The sequence below is a fragment of the Elephantulus edwardii genome, unplaced genomic scaffold (assembly GCF_000299155.1).
Source record: "Elephantulus edwardii isolate Elephantulus edwardi_28Jun2011 unplaced genomic scaffold, EleEdw1.0 scaffold00587, whole genome shotgun sequence".
In the NCBI taxonomy this organism is placed as follows: Eukaryota; Metazoa; Chordata; class Mammalia; order Macroscelidea; family Macroscelididae; genus Elephantulus; species Elephantulus edwardii.
Window position 1 is genome coordinate 80,506 of NW_006400337.1, and position 10,708 is coordinate 91,213.

The 10,708-nt window shown below is 36.5% G+C and overlaps 1 pseudogene; it reads left to right on the forward strand.

Moving 5' to 3' along the window:
* Window positions 1-602, forward strand: part of LOC102861878 — a 4,554-nt pseudogene extending 3,952 nt beyond the window's left edge.
* The last annotated feature ends 10,106 nt before the right edge of the window (window positions 603-10,708 follow it).

Below are 10,708 nucleotides of genomic sequence, written 5' to 3' on the forward strand. Positions count from 1 at the left end.
CTACAGCAACCACTGGTTTCAACTTTGGAGCTACAACCACGTCCAGCTCAGCAGGATCCTCATTTGTATTTGGCTCTGGACCTTCCTCAACACCATCTGCCAGTCCAGCATTTGGTGCTAGCCAGACTCCAACATTTGGGCAGAGTCAAGGTGCCAGCCAGCCTAACCCTCCCGGCTTTGGATCTCTGTCCTCCTCAACAACATTATTTTCACCTGCTTCTCAACCTGCACCACCACCACCGACTTTTGGGGCTGTGTCAAGCAGTAGCCAGCCACCTCCTGTGTTTGGTCAGCAACCTAGTCAGTCTGCATTTGGTTCTGGAGCAGCTTCTAATCCTGGTTTGGTTTTCCAGTTTGGTGGGAGCACTACAAATTTCAACTTCACCAATAATAATCCATCAGGGGTCTTCACATTTGGGGTGAATGCTGACACACCTGCAGCCCCAGCCCCAACTCAGCCCTCTGGCTCAGGAGGATTCTCATTTAGCCAGCCTTCAGCAGCAGCATTTACATTGGGGTCAACTGGGAAAAATCTGTTTTCTTCTTCTGGAATTTCACTTTCTGGTCGTAAAATAAAGACTGCTGTTAGACGTAGGAAATAAAGATCACAAAAGTGTTAAAAAAAAGAAATATCAGTTAAATCCTTCTACAGTAACAAATGAGAACTCTGAAAAAGGAATAAGAAAAACAATACTGTATATAATAGCCATCCAAACAATAAAATATTTAGGAATAAATCTAACCATAAATTAAAAATAACATACAAAGAAAATTACAAAACACTACTCCAGGAAACCCAAAGAGACTTACATGAGTGGAAAAACATATCATGCCGAAGAATCAGAAAATTTAACACTCAAAAAATGACAATACTACCAAAAACAATCTACAAGTACAATGCTATCGCAATCCAGATCCTATCATTATTTTTTAAAGGAGATGGAAATTATAATTTTGACCTTCATGTGGAAAAGAAATAGATTCTAGATAAGCAAAGACATTGAAGAAGAAAAACAATATGGAGGCCTTAACACTTCCCATTCTCAAAACTTCAGCCACAGTAACCAAAACAACTTGGTCAATGACAGATACATAGACCAATGGAATAGAATTGAGAACCCAGAAATAAATCCATACACCCATTGGCAACTGATCTTTGAGAAAAAGATAAAATCCACTAAGTAGGGAAAAGATAGCCTGTTAATAAATGGTGTGATAAAACTGGATATCTCTCTGCAGAAAATTTAAATCCGTACTTCATACCAATTAAAAAACTAACTCAAGATTGATCAAGGACCTAGGTATAAAATACAAAAGTCAAAACAAAAAAAAAATAAATTGGGCAAATTTAGGAGCCCTAATCAGTGTGATACTGGAAGCAGGAGTGTCATCCACTTCCACAATAGCTTGCCTCTGGAAACCCTATGAACCTTGAGAAAGGACGAAAGTTATACAGGAAGTGTTCAGGACTTTCGTTCATAGGGTTGCTATGAGTCACCTGCGACTCTATGGCACTTAACAACAGCAACAACAATCAGTGACAAAACATGTCTGTCTTAGAGGAAGTGCATAAAGGGTGATGCTTAGATGCAAGGATGGTGAAACTTCATCTCACATACTGCCGGGAGACCCTGGAAAAAGATATTGTTTTGGGAAAGGTGAAGGGCCAGAGAAAGAGGAAGATTCTCAATGAGATGGATGGACATAGTGAATGTAATAATGGGCTAGAGTACATAGAAGATAGTGAGGATAACACAGGATAGGGTTCAGATCTGTTGTTCATGGGTTCAGATCTGTTGTTCATGGGTTCAGATCTGTTGTTCATAGGGTTATTTTGAGTCAACTTGATGACAACAACAAAAATCAATAGTATAGATATGCTCGAAGGGGTAACTTACCATTACTCTGCAGCAAGATGCCAAGCCCTGTGTGGCATGGCCAGCCAAGGACCATCTTCTATCCACCATTTCCCTGGCATCTGCTAAAGGCCTAGCCCAGGCGCACTCACTGTCTGGCTAATGACAGAACCACTGCCTGCCAGGTTGAAGGGCTGCAGTTTCAGTGTGGCCCAGACCACAATCCCTGCCAGAGCACTAGACTGCTGCCCCCACAGCCTGGAGACTTCACTGCCCTGCCACCTAGAGACCACACAGCTGTCACCCAGACTGTCCAATGACAGGACCACCAATATCACAGGAACTGTGGTCTTAAAAATTGATGTCTAGCTACATCATGAGCCTTTTTTTAAGCTCAATCAGAAGAGGCCAAATTGAGGCACGGTTTCACTGTTATTCTAAGAGAGGACCACCAATATACAGGTCCTCCACAAAACATTACCATATAATTATATAGTTACATAATGACTATATAGTTACATAATGAGTATATAGTTACAACAACCTAATATTAACTAAGACATAATGTCAAGAAAGCACCAGTCTGCCACAGTCATCATGAAAAAACAAAATAGCCTTCCTCCTAAAGAAAGCAGAAACAATGAATACCATAGATAGAGAGAAACAGAAGAAACATGTTGATTTGGAATTATTTGAACAGCTACAGAAGAAGATGCAAACAATGGAAGAAACAATGGAAGTCATTAAGAGAGCAAATACCCCAAAGATAGCAGTTCAGAAAAAATAAACTTGAACAGCTACAGAAAAAAATGCAAAAAATTGGAAGAAAGAAGTTATAGTAAAAATAAAGAAGTGCAAGAACTTAAAAAATAATCACAATTAGAATTGTCACCACTGATCTGCTAGAGCAAAAAGCAGAATCAAAAATAAGGAAAAAGAAGAAAACGTAAGAATAATGTGAGACACCATCGAGAGAAACAACATGTGCATCATCAGAACCCCAGACCAGGAGGAAGCAAGTAAAGGCATCAAAAAAGTTGTGGAAGAATTACTAGAAGAAAACTTCCCAGGCATAATGAAGAATGAGAGAATACATATTCAAGAAGCTGAGTGAACACCATATAGAATAGATCCCAAAAGAAAAACATTGAGGCATATTATACTAAAATTTGCCAGAACTAAAGATAAAGAGACAATTCAGAAAGGAGTGAAGGAGAAACAAAGAGTAACCTATAAGGAAAAGTAGATAAGATTAAGTGCCAATTTCTCAGCAGAAACCATGCAATTAAGAAGAGAGTGGAATGACATATAACGAACACTCAAAGAATACAACTGTCAACCAAAAATACTAATATGAAGGAGAGATCACAACATTCCAAGAAAAACAGAAACTAAGGGAGTTTGTAAAACATAAGACCAGCATTGCAAGAAACACTGAGGGATGTCCTTTTTTAAAAAAAAATTATTTTATTAATTTTAATGAACATTTACAGAGATTTTGGATTTCCATTCATTCATTGTTGCATTTTGCTCTCTGCCCACCCCTTCCCCCCAGTTCGCTCTTCTCTTTGAAAAGTAAAAGTAAAATTTCTTCATTGGAATAAAATCCTCCCCCCCATCCCATCCCCTCCCACCTCAAGTACACTTCACTGTGCAACCTTCATTCTGGACTCTTGTCATAACCATAATACCCAATCATATATCACTTTTGAAATGTTTGCTCCCTCATCAGTTTCAATGTAGTATACATAATTTATCCAGTTTTCTCAGTCTTACCCCAACCCTGATGTCAGTCCCATTCTACAATAGTGGCACTATGCAGCATTTGTCTTTTTGTGACTGAGATAGTTCGCTCAGCATAATTTCCTACAAGGTAACCCATTTTGAATAATATTGCATGAGTTCCTTGCTTTTCAATACAGCGAAGTATTCCATTGTGTGAATATACCACAGTTTCTCTATCCATTCATTTGTTGATGGGCACTTAGGTTTTTTCCAACTCTTTGCTATTGTGAACAAAGCCGCAATAAACACAGGTGTACATATATCTGCCTGGGTGGCAGTTCTAGTTTCTTTAGGGTATATTCCCAGTAGAGGAATTGCTGGGTTAAATGGTATCTCTATTTACAACTTTTTGAGAAAGCGCCATACAGCCTTCTATAGTGGTTGCACCACTTTACACTCCCACCAACAGTGAATAAGGGTTCCAGTTTTTCCACAACCTTGCCAGCATTTGTTGTTTGCTACTCTGTTAATTTTTGCTATTCTGACTGGGGTGAGATGATATCTCATAGTTGTTTTGATTTGCATCTTTCTTAGAGCTAGGGATTTTGAACATTTCTTCATGTGTTTGTTGACCATCTGAATGTCTTCTTTGGTGAAGTGTCTGTTCATATCCTGTGCCCATTTTTCAATTGGGTTATTTACCTTTATCTTGTTGTGGTGCTCGAGTATTTTATAAATTCTAGATGTAAATCCCTTATCAGCCATGTCATTGCCAAATATTTTCCCCCAGTCTGTGGCTTTCCTTTTTACTCAGTTGGAGAAGTTTTTAGATGTGCATAGGGATTTGATTCTTAGAAGGTCCCATTGATCTATTTTATCCTGTCACGGTTGTATATTTTTCAGGATGTTTGGAAGACTGTTTATGTTGTGGATTAGGACTTCTAGAGTTCTTCCAAGCTTTTCTTTAATGAAATGTCTTAGTCTTTGGTCCTTGGTCTTAGTCCTAGGTCCGTGATCCATTTTGAGTTGGGTTTTGTGTATGGAGTGAGGTGTGAAATTTGCTTGAGTTTTCTATAGGTAGTTTTCCAATTTTGCCGGCACCATTTGTTAAAAAGGTTGTCATATTCCCACTTAACTGATTTCATGTCTTTGTCAAAAATCAATTGACCATAGGTATATGGGCTGATTTCTGGATTTTCTATTCTATTCCATTGATCTATATCTCTGTCATTATAACCAGTACCATACTGTCTTGACCACCATGGCAGTGTAGTAGGTTTTGAAATCAGGGAGTGAGATGCCTCCTACCTTATTTCTCTTTTTAAAAAAGGAGTGTTTTGCTTATTCAGGGTCTCTTTCCATTCCAAATGAAATTGGAGATTGCCTTTTCCATCTCATTGAAGAATGGAATTGGTATTTGTACTGGGATTGTATTGAATATATAAATTGCCTTTGGTAGTATTGTCATATTAACAATATTGAGTCCTCCTATCCATGAGCAAGGAATATTCTTCCACTTCTCCTGGTCTCTCTTTCTTGTAGTAATGTTTTGTAATTTTCTTTGAATAGATCCTTTGTGCTTCTGGTTAGATTCATTCCCAGGTATTTAATCTTGTGATTAGCAATTGTGAAGGCTATTGTTTACCTAAGCTCCAGTTCTATTTTCTGTTTGTCACTGTAGAGAAATCCAATTGATTTTTGAATGTTGATCTTCTATCCTGCCACTTTGCTGATGGTCAACTCTGTCCAGTAGTTTTCTTGCTGAGTCGATAGGGTTTCCTAAATACACCATCATATCATCTGCATACAGCGATAATTTCACCTCCTCTTTGCCAATCTGGATACCTCTTATTTCCTTGGAGAGACATCCTTGTTACAGAAGTCTCACAGAAAGCAGGATATGCCAAAGTAACTAGTAACAACACCAAAAAGAACTCAACAAAATGATAGCAATAAAACCTTGCCTCTCAATAATCACACTGAATGTGAATGGTTTAAATGCACCACTGAAGTGAAAAAGAGTAGCAGGTTGGATAAAAAGAAACAAAATCCATCAATATGTTGTCTACAAGAGACACATGTGACTAATGAAGATAAAGAAAGACTTAAAATAAAAGCATGGGGGGAAAATATGACAAGCAAATAGCAATTAGAAAAAAGCAGGAGTAGCTATATTAATCTCTGATAAAAACCATTTCAATGCAAAAACCATCACAAAGGAAAAGAAAAGTCACTAAATAATATTTAAAGGGTCAATAGAACAAGAGGACATAACGATAATAAATATCTATGCACCAAATAAAAGACCTGAAAAATATTTAAAACAAACATTAACAAAACTGTAAAAGGAAATAGACAACAATACTATAGTACTTGGAGACTGCAATGCAGTCCTATCAAAAAAAGATAGAACTACCAGAAAGAAACTCAACAAATAAACTGAAGAATTAAACCACACAATAAAACAACTCGATCTCATAGACATTTATAAACTAATGGACACCCTAAAAAAAGCAAAGTATACCTTATTCTCCAATATGTATGGAATGTTCTCCAAAATAGATCACATTTTAGGTCACAAGGCAACCATCAACAAATTTTAAAAACAGAAATAATACAAAGCATCTTCTCAGACCACAATGCTACAAAATTAGAAATTAATAACAAGAGGATAGTAGATGGGGAAAACATACATTTGAAACCTGAACAACACCTTGCTTGAACATGAGTGGATACTAGAAGAAATTAAAAAGTTTCTTGAAATAAATGACAATGAAAATAACACTTACCAAAACCTCTGGGAAACAGCCGAAGCAGTAATCAGAGGTCAATTCATAGCAATAAGCAAACACAACCAAAGGCAGGAAGAAATGACCATTGACTCTCTAACCCTACATCCCAAACAAATTGAAAAAGAACAGAAGGAAATGCCAATACACTCTAAAAAAAATCCTGAAATTATAAAAATTAGAGCAGAAATAAGTGAAATAGAAAACTGAAAAACAGTTGAAACCATCAATAAAACTAGGAGTTGGATCTTCAAAAAGGTCAATAAAATTGACAAACTACTAGCAAAACTAAGAAAAGCAAAAGACACAAATAATCCAAATAAGAGATGAAACGGGCACATCAAAACAAAACAACTAAAATAAAAAGGCTTACATAAGAATATTATTTAAAACTACTCAAATATGAAAGCATAGAGGAAATGGACAAATACTTAGAAATGCACAATCTACCTAAACTGACACAAACCAAAATTGAACACCTGAACAGGCCCATTACAAAAAAGGAAATTGAAAAGGTAATAAAACAATTTCCAGCCAATAAAAGCCCTGGACCAGATGGTTTTACAAGTGAATTTTATCAAACATTCAGAGAAGAACTGTCACCAATTCTACATAAGCTATTTCAGGACATATAAATAGATGGAATTCTCCCAGACTCATTCTATGAAGTAAACATATCCTTGATACCAGAACCAGGAAAGGACACCACCAAAATAGAAAAGTATAGGCCAATATCTCTCTTGAACATAGATGCAAAAATCCTGAATAAAATATTGGCCAATATAATTCAATGAAAAATCAAAGAAATAAAATTCACCATGACCAAGTGGGATTCCTAAAACTTATGATTTATGGATGGTTCAACATAAGAAAAACAATCAATGTAATTAATTACATTAACAAAGTAATGAACAAGAACCAAATGATCCTACCAATTGATGCAGAAAAGGCCTTTGAAAAAATCCAACACCCTTTCCTGATTAAAATACTCAACAAAATATGATTAGAGGAGAATTTCTTCAACAGAGTAAAAAGTATATATGGAAACCCGAGAGCCAATATTATTCTCAATGGAGAGAGTCATTACTTTTGAGAACAGGAACTAGGCAAGGATGCCCACTATCACCTGACTTATTCAATATTGTATTGGAAGTCTTACCGATAGCAATAAGGTAAGAGAAGGAAATAAGAGGTAAGCAAATTGGCAAAGAGGAGGTAAAACTATCTCTCTATACAAATGATATAATAATAGTATACTCAGAAAACCTTATCAACTCAGCAAAAGAAATACTGGATATAGTTGACCAATTCAGCAAAGTGGCAGGATACAAGATCAACATACAAAAGTCAGTTGGATTTCTCTACAGTGAAAAAGATTATACAGAGCTGGAGCTGAGAAAAACAATACCCTTCACAATAGCTAATCACAAGATTAAACACTTGGGAATAAATCTTAACAGAGCACAAAGGATCTATCCAAAGGAAAAAAAAAAATTACTAAAAGAAACAAAAAGAGACCTGTAGAAGTGGAAGGCAGGAAGACTCAATATTGTGAAAATGGCAATACTACCAAAGGCAATTTACACATTCAATGCAATCCCAATATAAACACCAATCCCATTCTTCAATTAGATGAAAAAGGCAATCTACAATTTCATTTGGAATGGAAAGAAGCCCCAAATAAGCAAAGCACTCCTTGAAAAGAGAAACAAGGTAGGAGGCATCTCACTCCCTAATTTCAAATGGTGGTCAAGACAGTATGGTTCTGGTACAATGACAGACACATAGATCAATGGAATAGAATTGAAAACCCAGAAATCAACTCATCTACCTATGGTCAACTGATTTTTTTACAAGGAGATGAAATCAGTTAAGTGGGGAAACAATAGCCGTTTTAACAGATGGTGTTGGCAAAATTTGAAAATCATCTGCAGAAAACTGAAGTAAGATCCACACCTCACTCCATACACAAAAGCCAACTCAAGATGGATCATGGACCTAGGACTAAAACCAAGGACTATACATTTCATTAGAGGAAAATCTTGGAAGAACTCTAGAAGTCCTAATCCACAACATAAGCAGTCTTCCAAGCATCCTGAAAAATCTACCATCAGGAATGGATAAAATAGATGAATGGGACCTTTTAAGAATCAAATCCCTAGGCACATCCAAAAAGTTCTCCAACAGGGTAAAAAGGGAAACCACAGACTGGGAAAAGGTATTTGGTAATGACATGTCAGATAAGGGACTTATATCTAGAATTTATAAAATACTTGAGCACCACAAGAAGAAAAACAACCCCACTGAAAAAATCGGCACAGGATATAAACAGAAACTTCACCAAAGAAGACATTCAGATGGCAAACAAACACATGAAGAAATGTTTAAAATCCCTAGCTCTAAGAGAGATGCAAATGAAAACATCTATGTGATATCATCTCACCCCAGTGAGAATAGCAAAATTTAACAGAACAGCAAGCAGCAAATGCTGGCGAGGTTGTGGAGAAACTGGAACCCTTATTCACTATTGGTGGGAGTGTAAAACGGTGCAAACACTATGGAGGTCAGAATGGTGCATTCTCAAAAAGTTGCAAATAGAGATACCATTTGACCCAGCAATTCCACTACTGGGAATATACTCCAAATAAATTATAACCACCACCCAAGCAGATATATTCACACTCATGTTTATCGCAGCTTTGTTCACAATAGCAAAGAATTTGAAACAGCCTAAGTCTCTATCAATAAACAAATGGATAGTGAAGCTGTGGTATATTCACACAATGGAATGCTGCATTGAAAAACAAGGAACTCATGCAATATTATTAAAAATGGGTGACCCTGGAGGACATTATGTTGAGTTAAATATCTCAGTCACAAAAGGACAAATACTGCATAATGCCATTGTTGTAAAATTGGACTTTCATCAGGGTTGGGGTAGACTGAGTAAGATGGGATAAATTATGTATACTGCATTGAAACGAGGAACAGAACTGTTTAAAAGGGATATATAATTATGTATTATTGTCATGACAGGAGTCTAGAACAAAGGCTGCATAGTGGAGTGGACTTTGGGGGAGGGATTGTATAATAATGAAAGAATTTCTTTTCTTTTTCAAAGAGAAGAGTGAACTGTGGGGGAGGTGTGGCCAGGGAGAAAACTGCAAGAATAAATTAATGGAAATAGAAAGTGTTTGTAAATTTTCATTCAAATTAATAATTGTAAAAAAATCATCAGAAGACAATACTGGAAATAACAGAAGCATAAAAATGAATATTTTCATAGAATATTAAGACTGAAATGGCAGAAGAGTCCAACATACTGGTAGGACAAAAATTAGAGCTGAAGAGATGGAAGGAACAGAGAGTCAGTGAGATGGAAGACAAGAGCCTCACTGGACACATACTAGAAGAAAAAATCCGAGATGAGATGTAAAGAAAATGAAGAAAACAGTAGAATCATGTGGGATGACATCAAAAGGAACAACATACATATGATTGGAACTGCAGAACATGGGAGTGACACTGAGAAAATTGTAGAAGAATTACTAGAAAAAAACTCCCCTAGTATTTTGAAGAATGAGGAAATTCACATTCTAGAAGCATAGCTAACACCAAATAGACTAGATAAAAAAAGAATCAAGACAAATCATAGTCAAATACACCAAATTAAAAAATAAGGAGAGACTAATAAAAGCAGTGTGAGAAAAACAAAGTCTCCTGCAAAGGGGAAACAATGACAGTAAGTTCTGATTTCTTAGCAGAAACTCTGCAAGCTAGAAGACAAGGGAATCACACATACACAAAGTTAAAAGAAAACAATAGCCAAGGAACCTATAGACAACAATGCTCTCCATCATATATGAAGTAATTTAGATGCTCAGTAGAAAAGAAGAAACTAAAGGAATTTGTAAAAACAAGACCAAAATTACAAGAAATTTTAAGTGAAGTCATTCACACAGAGATGCCAAAGGAAAGTGAATGGACTGTAGTAATCAGAAACAGCAGAAAAAGAAACATAGAAAATGGCAACAGTAAAACCTGGTCCATCACTATGTTGCCTACAAGAGGCACATCTAAAAAAAGAAAAGAAAGACTTAAAATCGAAGGCTAAAAACCTATATACCAAGCAAGTGGCAACAACAAAAAAGCTGGAGTGGCAATATAAAATGTTGTTGTTGTTATGTGCCGTTGAGTCGTTTGTGACTCATAGCGACCCTATGTACAACAGTCCTAAACCCTGCTCTATCCTGTGCCAATTGCATTGCCTCTGACACACCCATCCCGATTACCCCAGTCACTGAATCAATCCACCTCATAGAAGGTCTTCCCCTCCTG